This window comes from Melanotaenia boesemani, chromosome 18 (assembly GCF_017639745.1).
Source record: "Melanotaenia boesemani isolate fMelBoe1 chromosome 18, fMelBoe1.pri, whole genome shotgun sequence".
NCBI classification, from domain to species: domain Eukaryota; kingdom Metazoa; phylum Chordata; class Actinopteri; order Atheriniformes; family Melanotaeniidae; genus Melanotaenia; species Melanotaenia boesemani.
Genome location: NC_055699.1, coordinates 840,076 through 859,194, shown reverse-complemented (window position 1 = coordinate 859,194; position 19,119 = coordinate 840,076). Strand labels below are relative to the sequence as shown.

Here is a 19,119-nt window from a genome sequence, read left to right as displayed (position 1 = left end):
CCAGCCAATGATTGGTTGGATCAGTCAAAACCAGTCGTAATTACTCTGTTAAATGCCACGCTTCCTGCAGTATGGCTGGAAAAAGAAGTGTGTGTGCTTCCTATAGAATTTATAAGACCTAGAACAAAACTTCTTGTGATTTCAGAGAACTTATTCTATATAAGGAAATTAGAGTCTAAAGACTGATAACTAGATTTCCATGAGATTTGCAAGATTGCAATCGTAGGAGCAAAGAATATTTTTCCTGCTCTACAGGAGGTTTCAGGTCAGCATCTGCAGATATGTACGGTTTATTATTGTAGTGCAAAATATCTCCACTGGGGGGCGGAAGACAAGAATACAACAGTGTTTTAATAAAGTTTCTACCATTTCATGATCTAACAGGTCTTAGAATTTTGCAACTTTAAGAGGCCTGATCCCGATCTGCATCAAAGTTTAATGGATTCCTCAATTACCCATAGTCCAACTGCACACTTTAAGCAGGTTTGGCAGTTTTTGTGTAACCCTGTTAACAACACCGATCTATATTATATTGTAATCGCAGTGCCAATTCCTTTTTGTTTTAATTTTTTTACCTGATTTAGGAGGGCAGCAGTACTTGAAAAAAAGCTTTATTTCTACCTACAAAGTTTTTGTCCCTTTACGTCAGTGGTATTTAAGTCCAGGATGAACTCTCTTTTCGTTCAGGTTTTATTCTCCACCTGTTTTTGGAGGTAATTATCACACACTCTTCATCAGCTAAAAGCTCCAACATGTTCAAAAGCCTGTCTGTATTGGTCTGCTGTTTGCTGCTGGGTTGAGGTGTTTGCCGATCAATCAAACAGACTCCAGTCAACAAATTTATCATTTGCGTTCAGGGAAAATGAGCAGGGCATGAATCAAAGGTGTAAAAATAAACCGTCAGATTCTCCGTGGAGGTCAGAGGACGTGAAAACTGCAGCTGAATGCTTCATTTGTAATTATACTAATGGATAAACATCAAAAACAGTAAAGGTTACAATGAGCCTCTGTCCTTTCCATCATTTATCCTCTGACAGAAGACGACACAATCGCCCTTTTCTCCTCAAATATTTGTCCATCCACACACACACACACACACACACACACACACACACAGTCGCTCAGGGAACATCCCGAACGAGACAAAGGGTGTTGCATTGCAGTGGCAATGCAGCAAAATGGATTATTCTTCCTAAATCCATGAAGCCTTTACCTCAGCTCTGCTACTGGTGTTATATTAAACTGTGCCGGACAGGCTAAACTAAGGTCACGCACACACACATAAACACACACACACAAACACTCTAAACACAAAAGCCTGTTTGCAGAAGTTAAATTTCAAAGTCATGTTGACCTTAAAGATCATCCTAAGGCTGAACAGTGAAGGATGCAGTTTTCATCCACCTGATGAAGCAAAACAACAATCGACTAAAAGCTGTGAAATCAACAACTTCTTCTTCTGAGGAACATTACTACGTTTAGTAAAGGTCACAGCAGCTCAGGCATTAGTTATCCTGGTCACGCTGCTGGTAATTTGTCCGTAGATGGGAGCTAAAGGAAAGGTTAAGACACAAAACAGCTTCTCTACAGAGCATTAACAAGTTTAACTATTTTCCAGTTGGCATCAGTAAAACAAGGAAGCTTATAGGATGAAACGTGAGGGCAAACATCGGTGTGACGGGATTGGTGGTAAACATCGGTGTGACGGGATTGGTGGCAAACATCAGTGTGACGGGATTGGTGGCAAACATCGGTGTGACGGGATCGGTGGCAAACATCGGTGTGACGGGATCGGTGGCAAACATCGGTGTGACGGGATCGGTGGTAAACATCGGTGTGACGGGATTGGTGGTAAACATCGGTGTGACGGGATTGGTGGTAAACATCGGTGTGACGGGATCGGTGGTAAACATCGGTGTGACGGGAGTGGTGGCAAGCATCGGTGTGACGGGATCGGTGGTAAACATCGGTGTGACGGGATCGGTGGTAAACATCGGTGTGACGGGATTGGTGGTAAACATCGGTGTGACGGGATCGGTGGTAAACATCGGTGTGACGGGATTGGTGGCAAACATCGGTCATCGGTGTGACGGGATTGGTGGTAAACATTGGTGTGACGGGATTGGTGGTAAACATCGGTGTGACGGGATTGGTGGTAAACATCGGTGTGGCGGGATTGGTGGTAAACATCGGTGTGGCGGGATTGGTGGTAAACATCGGTGTGGCGGGATTGGTGGTAAACATCAGTATCAGTGTGACGGGATTGGTGGTAAACATCGGTGTGACGGGATTGGTGGTAAACATCGGTGTGGGGGGATTGGTGGTTAACATTGGTGTGGCGGGATTGGTGGTAAACATCAGTATCAGTGTGACGGGATTGGTGGTAAACATCGGTGTGACGGGATTGGTGGTAAACATCGGTGTGACGGGCTTGGTGATAAACATCGGTGTGGGGGATTGGTGGTAAACATCGGTGTGGCGGGATTGGTGGTAAACATCAGTATCAGTGTGACGGGATTGGTGGTAAACATCGGTGTGACGGGATTGGTGGTAAACATCGGTGTGACGGGATTGGTGGTAAACATCGGTGTGACGGGATTGGTGGTAAACATCGAACATCAGTGTGTCGGGATTGGTGGTAAACATCGGTGTGGAGGGACTGGTGGTAAACATCGGTGTGACGGGATTGGTGGTAAACATCGAACATCAGTGTGACGGGATTGGTGGTAAATATCGGTGTGACGGGATTGGTGGTAAACATCGGTGTGGCGGGATTGGTGGTAAACATCAGTATCAGTGTGACGGGATTGGTGGTAAACATCGGTGTGAGGGGATTGGTGGTAAACATTGGTGTGGCGGGATTGGTGGTAAACATCAGTATCAGTGTGACGGGATTGGTGGTAAACATCGGTGTGACGGGATTGGTGGTAAACATCGGTGTGACGGGATTGGTGATAAACATCGGTGTGGGGGGATTGGTGGTAAACATCGGTGTGGCGGGATTGGTGGTAAACATCAGTATCAGTGTGACGGGATTGGTGGCAAACATCGGTGTGACGGGATTGGTGGTAAACATCGGTGTGACGGGATCGGTGGTAAACATTTGTGTGACGGGATCGGTGGTAAACCTCGGTGTGACGGGATTGGTGGTAAACATCGGTGTGACGCGATTGGTGGTAAACATCGAACATCGGTGTGACGGGATTGGTGGTAAACATTGGTGTGGCGGGATTGGTGGTAAACATCAGTATCAGTGTGACGGGATTGGTGGTAAACATCGGTGTGGGGGGATTGGTGGTAAACATCGGTGTGGCGAGATTGGTGGTAAACATCAGTATCAGTGTGACGGGATTGGTGGGAAACATCGGTGTGACGGGATTGGTGGTAAACATCGGTGTGACGGGATTGGTGATAAACATCGGTGTGGGGGGATTGGTGGTAAACATCGGTGTGGCGGGATTGGTGGTAAACATCAGTATCAGTGTGACGGGATTGGTGGTAAACATCGGTGTGACGGGATTGGTGGTAAACATCGGTGTGACGGGATTGGTGGTAAACATCGGTGTGACGGGATTGGTGGTAAACATCGAACATCAGTGTGTCGGGATTGGTGGTAAACATCGGTGTGGAGGGACTGGTGGTAAACATCGGTGTGACGGGATTGGTGGTAAACATCGAACATCAGTGTGACGGGATTGGTGGTAAATATCGGTGTGACGGCATTGGTGGTAAACATCGGTGTGACGGGATTGGTCGTAAACATCGAACATCAGTGTGACGGGATTGGTGGTAAACATCGGTGTGGAGGGACTGGTGGTAAACATCGGTGTGACGGGATTGGTGGTAAACATCGTTGTGGAGGGATTGGTGGTAAACATCGGTGTGACGGGATTGGTGGTAAACATCGGTGTGACGGGATTGGTGGTAAACATTGGTGTGGAGGGATTGGTGGTAAACATCGGTGTGACGGGATTGGTGGTAAACATCGGTGTGACGGGATTGGTGGTAAACATTGGTGTGACGGGATTGGTGGTAAACATGGGTGTGGCGGGATTGGTGGTAAACATCAGTATCAGTGTGACGGGATTGGTGGTAAACATCGGTGTGGCGGGATTGGTGGTAAACATCGGTGTGGCGGGATTGGTGGTAAACATCAGTATCAGTGTGACGGGATTGGTGGTAAACATCGGTGTGACGGGATTGGTGGTAAACATCGGTGTGGGGGGATTGGTGGTAAACATTGGTGTGGCGGGATTGGTGGTAAACATCAGTATCAGTGTGACGGGATTGGTGGTAAACATCGGTGTGACGGGATTGGTGGTAAACATCGGTGTGGCGGGATTGGTGGTAAACATCAGTATCAGTGTGACGGGATTGGTGGTAAACATCGGTGTGACGGGATTGGTGGTAAACATCGGTGTGACGGGATTGGTGGTAAACATCGGTGTGACGGGATTGGTGGTAAACATCGGTGTGACGGGATTGGTGGTAAACATCGAACATCAGTGTGTCGGGATTGGTGGTGAACATCGGTGTGGAGGGACTGGTGGTAAACATCGGTGTGACGGGATTGGTGGTAAACATCGAACATCAGTGTGACGGGATTGGTGGTAAATATCGGTGTGACGGGATTGGTGGTAAACATCGGTGTGACGGGATTGGTGGTAAACATCGAACATCAGTGTGACGGGATTGGTGGTAAACATCGGTGTGGAGGGACTGGTGGTAAACATCGGTGTGACGGGATTGGTGGTAAACATCGTTGTGGAGGAATTGGTGGTAAACATCGGTGTGACGGGATTGGTGGTAAACATCGGTGTGACGGGATTGGTGGTAAACATCGGTGTGGAGGGATTGGTGGTAAACATCGGTGTGACGGGATTGGTGGTAAACATCGGTGTGACGGGATTGGTGGTAAACATCGAACATCAGTGTGTCGGGATTGGTGGTAAACATCGGTGTGGAGGGACTGGTGGTAAACATCAGTGTGACGGGATTGGTGGTAAACATCGAACATCAGTGTGACGGATTGGTGGTAAATATCGGTGTGACGGGATTGGTGGTAAACATCGGTGTGACGGGATTGGTGGTAAACATCGAACATCAGTGTGACGGGATTGGTGGTAAACATCGGTGTGGAGGGACTGGTGGTAAACATCGGTGTGACGGGATTGGTGGTAAACATCGTTGTGGAGGGATTGGTGGTAAACATCGGTGTGACGGGATTGGTGGTAAACATCGGTGTGACGTGATTGGTGGTAAACATCGGTGTGGAGGGATTGGTGGTAAACATCGGTGTGACGGGATTGGTGGTAAACATCGGTGTGACGGGATTGGTGGTGCAGTGGTGTCGGTCCGTGTTGACTGGAAGCTGAACCAGCTCTGAACTGGGAATCCAGACCCTTATTTATGGGTCTATTTATGGGCCTTATTTATGGGTTTTTAAAGGAAAAACCAACAAAAAATAAGTAAATAAACGAACGGAGCTCAGTAAAATGTTTAGGATGGATGAGAGACGTCTGTTGTTTAAAAAGAAAGACGTATCTGGGGCTGGACGACAGAAACTAACAGAACTTTGGGTGTTGGATGTTATCCTGTGATGTTATCCTCGGTTGGTTTACATTCTGTAGAAGTAAAGGAAACTTGATTTGATGTAACTTACAAATACCCAGAATCACCGCAGCACTCGTTGGAATTTAGCTTGATGTTGACGGTTGAAAAGAAATAAAGGTATTTTGGGTCTGGAGAAAAGACCGGCCTCAGTGATGTCTCTTGACTCGTGTAATTAACCAACTTTTAGTGAATATTCACTGGAATAGTAGTTTGTACAACTTTGCAGCACAAAGTAGATCAGAGATCAGACAGGATCTCTTTCAGCAAGTCAGTGGAGGGTTCGGATCAGCTGACGGCACGCTGGAGCAGATTCCAGCTGATAACGTCAACGATGACTTCATCCGTCACAGTTGTGTTTTGTAAATTTTTAAATCAATGAAGCAGCTACACGTCTGCTTATTTATTACTTTCTGGATATTAGGCTACTAATTAACTTATTATTTTGACTAAATAAAGAATAAAGAGGTCACAGTAAGACCTTCAAGAATAATGCAGTTCCCTTGTTCCACCACTAGATTCTGTGCATTCGCAGGTCTGTTCTGATGTTTAAGCACATTTCTAAGTGGAAGTGCAAGCTGGTAAATTACCTGACAGTCAGGGGTTGTAGTCCAGCTTAAATGAGGGATATTTTTTTATTATATTAATTAAAAAATACTTTATTTTTCCCCTGAAGGAAATTTTAATGTTGTATGTGTTGATATCCAGTTGCTGGCATGTGAAACAGTGTCATAGCTTTAGGATGCTGCAGGAAAATAACGCTTCCAGAAATGTACAAAATAAATATCAGAGTGCCAGAAACCGCGTGGACATGTGTGGTTGCTGCCGCTCTGTCAGCGTCTTTCACTCCAAATTCTTCACCTTAAATCTACTTCTTTTTCTTTGGAACGGAGCATGTGATCTTCAGCTCCATATGTCTGCTCATGGGAAGCCAAACAACAGCACATAAACATACATATGGACGCCCACACACACACACGATGGACACAACGGTAGTTTCAGACAAACAGGCCGAAGATCTAAATGCTCTTTTTTTATTACAAAGTCAATTCCAAAAACCTGGGACACTGTAACATGTAAATATAAAAATTCAATGATTTACAAATCTCATAAACTCATAGTTTACATACAACATGACATTTTAAGGTTTCATGAGAAATATGAGCTCATTTTGAATCTGCAGCAAGACATCTCTGAAAAGTTGGAACAGGAGCAACAAAAGGCTGGAAAAGTAACTGAAAGGAACGTTTCAGAGAGGCAGAGTCAGCGTGTGGAGGCAGTACCTGAAATGCAGAACCAGGCTACTGTTTGTGGAACACAAACCAAAAGGAAAGAAATAAAGAAGCAGACGGGAATGAGGGAAAATTACGACGACAAGGAAAAGGGACTAAGCAAAGACGACAGACTGGCAATGAATGAATGAAACCGAGGGGTATATATGCACAAACTAGCAAGAAGCAGGTGAAGTAACTTAGCAAATTTAAGGTGAGCCAATGAACAGAATGCAGGAAGCAAAACATTTTAGAGAGAGGAAAAATACTCAAAATAAAAACAGGAAAACCTAAACAAAACCAAACTAAAAGCTACAGATTGTTACAGCAAAGTCTCAGGTGTACAAAGGAAAAATCTTCCTCAATATAAAATTTTTTAAAGATCCCACCAATCTACAGTGAATAAAAAGATTTAGAAGGAATCTCTGTGTGCATGGGGAAAGTCCGTAACATCGCTTCAAATTAAACTGCTTTTAGTTTCTTTTAAGCCCGGTTTCCACTATGAGGTCCGGCTCAAGATGGGACGGTTTGGTTTGGTAAATCATCTACAATCTACTTAAAAGTGTGGTGCGACCCCCTTTAATCAAACAAAGAACATGACCTAGAAACAAAGGAGGAGAACAGTGGACATCTATCAGTCTATGATTTTCTACTTTTATTCTTGGCACACAGTACATTTTTATAGGTAAGTTGGTTTACCGAGTTAGCAAGTCACTGCGCTTTTTTTTCATTGAAAAAATAAATGAAATGTAAATTACTTGAGATTGCTGGGCTGAGTTATCCATATGTGTTTACTGATGATACCAGGTAAGTAGCGAGTGTCTGAGTGCACTGTGTGAAGTAAAACAAGCGCACCCAGAAGAAGGTGGGGAAGGTTTGTTCTGTTAGCATTTATCTCGTATTCTATTGGCTGGAGGATGTTTGACAGACAGCTCATTCAGCAGACTGAGTTCAGAGAGCAGAGAAAGAAAGACTGAACCTGCAACAGTAAACTTGAGAAGAGGAGTTTTGAGAGACAGCAAGATGATATCTGAGCATGAAAACATAAACCAAACGGTTACGCTCCTGAATAAAGACAGGGAAACACCTCCATACAGAACCTGAGCATGTCTAGCAGACTCAATCCCACCGTCCTGCTGCAAGTCCTCTTTCCACCACTGCCACATTCACAAATGTAATAAATGCTTCACTGGGCCCCCGAGAGCTTTTCAAACTTCTTCACAGAGTATGAAGACCATGTTCAGTCTCTGATTCACTCGTTTTTTTAATCATTTATGAAATATTGTTCAGCTAAGTAGTATTATCTACACAACTGAGCTGGAAATAGTTCCTGTCACACTGTAACTCACCTGCCTGAACAAAGCTTCTCTGGATCATCTGCAGATTGTACAGAACGCTGCTGCCAGGCTTCTGAACAAATCTCATGTCTTTCCACTAACTGTCCGGCTCCACTGGCTCTCTGTCCACGCCACGCACGCCTCAACATCTTGGTCCTCACTGGTCGGCTCTGAATGGTCAAGTACTGGTATACATGAGCTTTTACATCCGACCTTCAGGACCCAGCAGGTCTTTCCTTAAGTCTGAGGTCTGCAGACTCAGTGGAGTTCTTTAAAAAACAAAAACTTTTTACAACTGATTCTACCTAACCATTTATACTGTTGTCTAATGTTTTTATTTTTCTTCTGTAGAGAACTTTGTCGGAAAGCGCTTTATGAATGTCGTTTTTTTGTTTTACTTAGTGAGGTCCAAAAGAAAGACAGAAGGGACAACAAATGTACACGACAGATAAAACATGAAACCTGCAGCTCGGAGGGAAGTCAAACACGATTCATTGCACGTGAAGGTTGTTGAGTGAATGCCTTGCTCAGCTGCCTGGACGTTGCTCTGGCTAAGCAGCGAAGCGGTGATGCAACTTCTGACGCTACCAGCAGACAAAAGGTGGAAACTGACACACTGCCAAGGACGAGCCCTAAAAACACCCACAGAAAACCAGCAATGACACTGAAAGAAGCTCTGAAGTTAGTCTGCAATGCAAAGCGGCAGTTCGGTCTGGATGTGACAAAGACCGAGGCGGCGAAGGTTGGCATCACATGTGGCTGCGCGTGATCATGATGGGAAGTTCAGCAGCAGACGGGTGGTTTGCTGCTGCACAAAGACAGAAAGGACACACACAGTTTAGTGCAGAGGGATTCACTGAAGCTCTAAAAAGTGACACGCTGATAGAAAGAGGTGATAAATTATAGACTGCAGAGGAAGGAAGGAAGGCAGGGGAGGTCTAAACACACTCGCTGTGTAATACATGGAAACAAAGAGGCTGCAGAAGCAACGCAGGTGCTTTCTGTTGCATTTTGATTCAGAAACTCTTGATGGTACCTCTGTGTCATCTGGTTGTATATGACTTACTGTTATCTGTATCAACCCGCAGGTTTTTATGTGGAGTCCCAACAAAATTTACTTCTTTTAATAACACCCAGTTCAGGCAAGCTGCCGTTCGCTTGACAAGAGCCTAAACAACATCAGTAAATGCTTCACTAGATGTTAACTTCACTCTGAATCTTCAGATGCTTCAGTCTGGGAACAGATTTAGTACTTCAGTCAACCCTCCCTCCTCCAGGATCAGGTTCGGTTATTTATAATGTAAATACAGACGCAAACACCGTCTGAACCCTCTTAGACAAACTTTGTCACTTCTTTAAGGAGTCTTCAGGAACAGTTTTCCAGGTTTTTGAAGGACTTTCCAAAACTCTTCTCTGGGTGTTTTTTCTCAGTTCTGTCCAGATGATCCAGACTCGGGGGAGGATCCATCTCTCCATCAGACCTGTTGACACTGGTTTTCAGTCCAGTTCTTGTCTCACATGGCATCCCTCGGCCTTTTATTCGTGTTTTCCCTTCCTTAAAGGCTTCTTGACTGCCATGTTTCCATGGAAACCATTTCTGATGTACAGTAGATGGATCAGCTGAAGGTCCAGATGCATCTTTGAGGTCCTGGTCCAGGTCTCTGCTGGATTTGCTCCCATTTCTTAAGGACATTACTTTCCCGACTGATCCATCTCTACATGCTAATATGTGGCTAACATGTGACCCGCTGCCAGCACATGTCATTAATGAGTCATGATTCACGCACGCTGACTCAGCAGCAGGAAGTTTCTGCTGTTCAACTGGCTCCACTAGACTGAGCATGCTCAGTAGAGCTGAATATTCAGTGTGAAAACGCTCATCACAGCATCACATCTTCACGCATGCAGAGGAAGTCGTTTCTGAGTGGCCGTGTTTAGAGAAAGATCACGGCTGCACGTATGTAACTGTGTCAGAAATGTGAGGACATCAGTCTGATCACGGCCACACTGTCAGGGATTCACTTCCAGTTTGAAGTTAGGGGTGTGGAATATTTTGTTATTAGAATCAGTTTGTCACAAAGAACGAGAAATTCATGGAATTATCAGTGAAATGTCCTCTCAAGTCAGGGAAACCCAAGTCTGAGTGTGTCTCTCTTTCTGCAGGAGTGCCAGTGTCGCTCGCCCCCTCCCATCAGACAGAGTCCCTCTCTGGCTCGATGACCACTTCCTGCAGCTCTTCCTGTACACGACATACTGCTGGCTCACCAGCACGGGCGGCTACATCCGACACCTACACATCGCTGCGTGGTGTTCATCATGAAGCAGGACACTGAGGTTTAAAATAGACGACAGCTTGTTTGTTTCATCAACAAGTCAAGATATTAACTAGCCAGGCTGTTTATTAACAGTCTGATGCTGTACTTACACAAAAAAGAGAATTACCACCAAAATAAAATAAGATAACCACAGTTGTGATACTTAATTATTTTAGTTAATCCAGTAAAGGAAAATTTACAGAATCATCTCTGAGTTTGCATTTGAAAACAAAAGCATGAAAAAGCCTGAATATGAAAATAGGTCTGCAGCTAAAAGAGTGTTTGCTGAGCGTTGAATCCTGGCTGATTGATAAGAAACTTGGTCCCAACAAGCAAGCTCAGTGGCAGAGGGGGTCAAAGTCGGAGTAGAGGACCAGGTTACCAAACCCGCCCAGAAATGTTGCTTCAGGAGCAAAAAGAAAGAAAGACGAGGAAAAAACTGGTTTTGTTGGAGCTGATCGCTCCTGTGGGCACCGTGTTTATTCACCTGGCGTAGCAGCTGCCATACAAATTCAGTTAGCCAAGGTTCAATACTGACGTCTCCACCCACTTCCTCCTCCACCTGCTGAGCCCACAGAATGTTAAAATAGAACAAAAAAAAAAAAAAACTCATTATACAAAAAACATCTCACAAGTTTTACAATTTCCATTTGGTGATGATGTTTTTTTTCATTATTGATGACGTCATGATGATGCCAGGACTAATCAACTGATCAATTCTGATTGGCCCAACTAGTTGACTTTAACAATCACCTAAAGTACCCATCGCTGGTAAAAAACCAGGTCTCATCACAATGAGGCTACAGCTGGAGTCGGACTAAAGCCTAAACCAGTGGTGGGGAAACCTTGTTCCTCAAGGTCCTGCAGGTTCGCCACGATCCTCTGCTCTAACACACCTGATTCAAAAAAAATGGATCCAACAGCCTATCGAGTTCTGCTGTGACTCATTAATTGGACTCAGATGTGTTGGAGCAGGGATACATGGAAAACTTGCAGGATGAGGGCCTAACCTTGGCCTGGATTCAAACTGGCTTCTCTAGAGTCACCACAAACATACGATAACATGTCTATCTGACTCTATCTCAGATGAAGCTTAGCCTTAGCGTTAGCTCTATGGACACAATCTGAATGTTTCTTCTACATTTAATCAGACATTTATTTATTTACCTGCAGCTACAGTCTGATAAAAGCTCTGAATTCGACCATAATCTGCAACTTTTTGTTTGCTCGAGTGCTTCAACGGTTTTTTCCCAAATAAAAACACTGAAATTTTGACTTTGTGCATTTGCACCAAGTCTGGAGTATTCCAGTTAGTTTGGAACTACAAAAAATAGGAGATGTGCAGTTGGAACATGTTCCTGTGCTTTCATGCAGTTTACCTGTAAGGGGAATTACCCCCCATGGGACGAACTGTCCCTCTTTGACATCCTTGCTTTCGGTCTTTTGGGTGTAGCCAGTTTTAAAACAAGCAGACTGGCAGGCACTGAAGAGACGAAGTCCTTCCAAGAGGATGAAAATCCTCAGCAGTCATTTCATATTTGTAAACTGATGAAATGAATTCTCTTTGTCTCAGCAATCATTTATCTTCGACCCATTGTTTCTACTTAATAAATCACCTGTGAAGCTTTTTATATTGTAGCTGCACAGAAAGAGGTCTGTAAGTAAAGTCTGATTAATGGAAGGTGGAAGAAGGTTGGGTATTTCATGGCTATGTTTAAAGAAAAAAGGCCAGTAATCAGCCGACGCTGTGTATGCAGACATAAAGCAGGACAGCTGCGGTATATACTGCAGGCATGTGTGTGTGTGTGTGTGTGTGTGTCTGTGTGTGTGTGTGTGTGATGATAAGTTGGCCTGCAAGTTCCAGCAGGATTTACAGGAGCTGTAATCAAACTGATTGGCTGATACTGGGGCATTTATTTAAAACAGGGCGTCCTGGAACAACCCCGCAGCCACCTTCCTCCTTCTTCCTCTTCCTCTCAGATTCTCAGCCGTACACTCAGAGTAAACCTCATTAAATCTCCGCCACTGCTCCTCATTCCTCCACCAGTTCCCATGCTTCCAACCTCCTCTTCATCCCCTTTTGCCTCCATCTGTATGCCCCTTCTTGCTCATCCAGACAGAATTCTCAACCCATGAACTGCTAGTTTCCAACTTCGGTCAGATATTTGAGTCGGGTGTAAATCACAGGTTTGATCACGATATGTTGATATTTGCATTAGAGTTTATTCAGAAAGTAGCAACTGATGTTTGCTATCACATCCTAATTTAACTTAGCCGCTTCCATTCAAATCAAAACACAAAAAACAATAAAATATGAAAATAGAATTTAACTCGAACAGGATTTAAACCCTGGCAGGAGCATGGAAGTGGAACAGGGAGGCAGAAAGAGGTTTGCAATACCAACACCCCCCATTTACTTTACAACACCCCCCCCCCCCCCCCCCATTTACTTTAAAACGCCCCCATTTACTTTACAACTACCCCAGTTACTTTACTTTACAACTCCCCCCGGTTACTTTGCAGCGCCCCCCAATTAATTTACAACACCCCCAATTTACTTTGCAATGCCCCCCAGTTACTTTACAACTCCCCCAGTTACTTTACAGCGCCCCCCAGTTACTTTACAACACCTCCATTTACTTTACAACTCCCCCAGTTACTTTACAGGATTATCTTCATGAATAATTTTTGTGTTGTTATGATTTAAAATTATAGGCTATACGTTAAATTATTTTGGGGTTGTTTCTGTGATGATTTTCGCTTAATGCAGTAGTTCCAAAACTTTTTCTACCGCGCCCCCCTTTTGGAGGAATAAACAATCCCAGGCCCCCCAGCCCTTTTATACACAGAGCGAGGGGACCTGATTATATATATATAAACTTACTATAACGATGTAACTTACTATACTCATGACATCACAGACGTGAAGAAGATGTGTGAGAAACACATTTACTGTTAAACCGAGATTCAGATATCTGTCCCCTTTCATCCCAGTTACCAGTTCCTCCATCTCTCTTTCTTTCTCTCTCTTCGATGCTTTCAGTAAACCCTGATCTCTGGTCTGCAGTTCTTCTTCTTCTTTATATATTTTGGCGGTTGGCAAAAATAAATCGGTCTTTGTCAGACACGTGACCTAACTAGCCGGCACGTCCACCCGCACCATGTTAGTTGCATCTTGGATAATAACAAGCAACACAACGAGCAGTATTTTAGTTAGTAGTACGTTTCAAAATCGTTTCCTCAGTCACCAGTATGGATAAAAAGAAGAATGATGAGAGGACACCGTACAGGAACAAGCTTATCAAGGAGACCAGGATCGGTATTTGGCCAAACTGTCAACAATCAGTAACATAGATCCTTACGACCCCACAGCTAAGGAACGGAGCTCTGATGCTACGTTACTACCTCCAACCTCATCGCTGGACACAAGCTACCTCTATGGTATCAGTGCTTACACGTATGAACAGTTTAGAAACTACAAATCTCTGGAAGCTCACAGACATTTCAGGAATGTCTGGGTGCAGATCTGTTCACACTTCCACCGCAGGACTGCAAACACAGCCTCACTGCAAAGGTAAGATCACCTGCTGCTAGTGAAGTTATGATGCTGGTTAGGGTTACTTTACTGGTTTTGTCTGATTTTCTTTACTGATTTAAACTCTGAGCATAAATGATTCACGTACATTACAATGTTGTAAAAGAAACAACTTCATATTTATATTACATAACTCAGAAAAACTCTCCTCCTTGCCTTTATGAATATGCCGAGAGCACACACGCATGAAGGGAGATGGTGTCCTTCCGTCCAACCTGCTGTCCAAAGCCTCGTTTCCAAGCGGGAAACCGAACAAATCTAACGTTGTGGCCAACTTTTCTACCTTTGTTGTCGTGTATGGCAGTCTATCACACAACATTAGAACGCAGGCAAAGATGATGCACAGCTGTTTACAACAAGGATGCCACCAACATGGCAATCGACCCACAATGCACTGCAGCTGTCCCGAGCGTTACGTCACCTGACAACGACCGATTGGTGCACTACTGCCACCAAGTGGTCTGGAGTGTGGACCAGAATGTTTCCCCGAGCCCAGGTTCTCAAACATTAGTTTGTCTGCTAAGTCCCCCCCCGCCACGTTGCCGATGTTGAAGCCTTTCTCTAGTTTTCGCCAACGTTTTCACACCTGAACTGGCTTTGGTGCCATGTGCACATAGCCTTAATGCAACTGAAGAAAATTAGAAATATTAGAGGAATGTTGTTAATAATAATAATAATAATACATTTTATTTTAAAAAGGCGCCTTTCAAAACACCCAAGGACTCTATACAAAAGAACATTAAAATGATTAAAAACAATATGTACAAAACAGAATGAAACGGAACAGAGGACAACATAAAGATGGTGAGTGTGTGACTAGATGACGTAGGACTGCCTGAACAAATGTGATTTGAGTTGTGATTTGAAGAGTGGAAGAGAGTCTATGGTATAGATTTAATTTTTACATCATCATTCTCATCTTCATCCCAACATCTTGAAACTATTATGGTTAATTTTCTATTTTAATTTTCTATTTAAATTTTTTCAAGCATCTGTTTTAAAGAAAAATGTCTAAGTTGGTGCAGTATTATATGAGGTTCAGGTAAACACTTTAGTATGAAATATAATGATTTAGATTAAAAGTTATACAATTATGTAGCTCAATAAACAAATCTTAGTACTAAAGATCACCTGCTGTTACCACGTGGGGGTGGTAACTAGTCAGAGGCGCTAGCATTTCCAACAGAGGGAGTGAGAGCTGGAACGGCCAATCGTGTTAACAAGAAAAGCAGAGACAATCATTTCAGATTATGTGGGTTATAAGACTTCTAGCAGCAATCCTTTACAGCCAGAGGACTGCTCTCTCAGCTGTTAGCCTGACAGAAAATAGTTGGGATAACTGCGGGACAGTTAAGGACAGGTTCATACCATCCCTACACAATTATATGCCCATGCATGTACCTGTAGTAATGGGTGCCCTCAGTTTTATGTGGTACTGCACAGAGCTGAGTTGACGGTCTTGAAGCAATGTAGTGTGTAGAAGCCTTGTTGGCATTGGACTGGCACTGAGGAACATAATCTCATATGACACTAAAACCCTGCAGAACTACAGTGGCTGCAGTCACAACAGCAAAAAATCTCTAAAAAAATGGTTGACAGATGGAAAGAAGTCCAGACAATGAAGGAAATTAAGAAAAAGAGAAAGTATTTGAGCAGACTGAGGACCGGAATAAACATCAGATTGGATTTTAATGTTCGGCTCCGTTTATAAAATTGCTGATGTTCAAGTTTTTAACTCAGCTGTGACTAATTTCTTCTTCTACACAAGGTTTAAGTCGGGGGACTCAGGCTGTGGTTGAAATCTTTATTAAAACTAATAAAACATGCTAATATACGGCAGGAACATAAAGTGCTTGTAACTGTTAAATTATTAGTACGGATTAAAGCGGAAGATTTAATCTGACTAATAAACTCACCATTTACTTTATCAGCTCCAACTGTTCAATTGTTTGTCAACACAAATATCTGACCAGCCAATCACACGGCAGCATGTAGTCATGTGGACGTGGTGAAAACCTGAAGTTCAAGCTGAGCATCAGAATGAGGAAGAAAGAGGATTTAAGAGACTTTGAACGTGGCATGGTTGCTGGTCTGAGTATTTACTGGGATTTCCACCCACAACCATCTCCAGGGTTTCCAGAGATGGTCTGAAGAAGAGAAAACATCCAGAGCAGCAGTTGTCTGGACCAGGATGCAGCAGAAGACACACCGGGTTCCTCCTGCCAACTAAGAACAGGAAACTGAGGCTACAATTCACACACACTCACCAACACTGGACAATAGAAGATGGAGAAACGTTGCTGGTCTGATGAGTCTCCATTTCAGCTCCACATTCAGATGCTCGGCTCAGAATCTGCTGGAAACATCATGAAAACATGGATCCATCCTGCCTTGGATCAACGCTTCAGGCTGCTGCTGGTGTAATGGTGGGGGGAGATTTTCTTGGCCCACTTTGGGCCCCTTAGTACCAACGTGGTCTGGTTTAACCAGCACAGCCTACCTGAGTATTGTTGCTGACCATGTCCATCCCTTTATGACCACAGTGGAGCATCTTCTGATGCTACTTCCAGCAGGATAATGCACCATGTCACAAAGCTCAGATCATCTCCACCTGCTTTCTAGAACATGACGATGAGTTCACTGGACTCCAACGGCCTCCACAGCCACCAGATCTCAGTCCAGTAGAGCAGCTTTGGGATGTGGTGGAACGGGAGATTCTCATCATGGATGCAGCCGACAAACCTGCAGCAACTGTGTGATGCTGTCATGTCAATATGGAGAAAACCTCTGAGGAAGGTTTCCACCACCTGCTTCATCTATCACACCAGGATTAAAAAGGTCCGACCCGGTACTAGAAGGTGGTCCTGATAAAGGGTATAACCTTATTGTTGTCTCTACCTCACAGATGTAAGTGTCACTGATGTCAAACTGTTTGTGTAAATGTTAAGGCATGAAACAACATAACATGGTATTACATAACAAATAAGACAAATTAACACAGGATTAGTAATAGCCAAATAAGCCTAATTTATGTCTAGCCATAAATATGAGGAGATTACAGAGATATGAATGGGCACAATTTATAATCCAAATCTGCAATTAAATTAATTTCCAGCGGATCAAGTGCAGGCAAATAAAAAAACTAAAAGCTTAACATATCAAAGGTGATTTAGTCGACTACTATCACCCACAACTTAACTCTGAGTACCTCACCATATCACAGTCAGCCAATCACGTATATGATTTTTAACACTGAATCTTTTCCATCGACCACCTTATAACGGAGTCTCTCCTGGGCTAAACCATCCAACTGTACATGAAGTCGTTAAATTAGCTTTAACTCTAGTTGCAGCTTTAGCTGACATCAGGTCCAGGTGTTGCTGTACTGCATTATACAACACTTTACCTGATACGTTACAGTCAGATTTTCTTCCACCGCTCACCCCTCTTCTTTTACATATCCGCCCAGTTTGCTGTCTTTCCCTCCCTCCCCTGTTTTTCGTCCTTCTCCTCTTCCTCCTGTAATAAAGTCATAGCTGCTGTGGATGTTATGCTCGGAGAAGCGGGCAGCTTTTTGACAAGTAGCATTAGATCAAACCTGCACAGGCAGCCAGCAGAAATATAATAAAGAAAGAGATTTTTACGGATATAAAGAGGGGGAGGAGGAGGAGTGTTTGACATGATGAAGAAGGAGGGAGATTTTATGGTCGGTGGAGAAAAGTGCCGAGGCTGCAGCTCTTTGCCTCCTTCCTCCCTGTGTCACAAACAAACTCACAGCTGTCCAATCTTTGTGAGGACCGCAGCTCATTCCCGACATGATTAAGACCTGATCCCAGACCTGATCCTAAAAGAGACACCAGAAACCAAGTCTGCATAAACGGCCCATCAAAAGTTATTGAACCTGAAGACACGGTACTCACAAGTACAAGTAATCAAACACATACACAAGCAAAGGCTTTTCTATTGCATGCAGGTGTGGACCAACACCCGCCAGACTGGATCCCGGACTACCTCCCAGTCCAGAACTGTGTCTGACACGGTTATCTGAAGTACTGGAGCACCCCAGGGAACAGAACTGGTCCCCTTCCTGTTCCCCCTCTACACGACTGCCTCCTCCTACACCAGAGTGACTCAGAGTACAGAGGGCTGTGTGTCAGCAGAACTACGTCCATGTCAGCGCAGGAAAGACCAAGGAACCAGTGATGGATTCCCAGAGACTTATGGCCCTTCCCACTAGTACCTACTTAGCCCTACTCTAATGCAACCAACATCACACCACCCCCGTTTCCATTGTTTCTATTACAAACTGAGGCCACGTTCAGTGTGGGCGGGGTCGTCTTAGCAAGGCGGCTAGTAAGTGTCGTGATTCGTCGTTTGTTTGCGACACACACGAAACAACAATGGAGGGTGTCGAGCTTGTGATTTATGTGCTGCTTGGTTTAATGGCCACAATCAGAAAAGGGTTTATTGAGCAAAGCCAGAGAAGGATGAGTTCGGGGTTTTAAAGATGGCAGGGTTGGGAGACGCTTGCATGACATCAAATTCTGGCCAACAGTGGCCGGCTATCTTGACACATGACGATTTTCAGCCTGATTCTGCACCTTCAGAGCCCCGACGAAGTAGGTGCTGAAAGCATATCTAGTTGCCTCGGGAGCTCCTCCCACAGCACCACTGAACCTCCAAGCAGGTAGCAGACGAGGGGCAGGGTGCACCCTGGACCGCTCGCCAGTCCATTACAGCCTTACTGAGCTGTTCCTGTTAATAAGTGTCCAATCCGTTAATTTTACTGTGGTTCATTACTCATTTATTAATTTATTCATCAGCTTACAAAAACAAACGCTCATTTTTAACATTTGAATTTACATCACAGAAAAAGATTTTACAGCCTATGTGATAAGTTAGCATAACCCACAGACACATTAGCTGCAATGAAAGCACAAAAAATATAGAATTACTTGTGAAATTATAACTTCTTCGTCCTTAATCAGGAG

At 44.0% G+C, this 19,119-nt stretch overlaps 1 protein-coding gene across 3 annotated transcripts in view; it reads right to left on the bottom strand.

Moving 5' to 3' along the window:
- fars2 (phenylalanyl-tRNA synthetase 2, mitochondrial) overlaps window positions 1–19,119 on the bottom strand; it is a 295,775-nt gene that overhangs the window by 176,530 nt on the left and 100,126 nt on the right. The gene's annotated exons all lie outside the window — the stretch shown is intronic.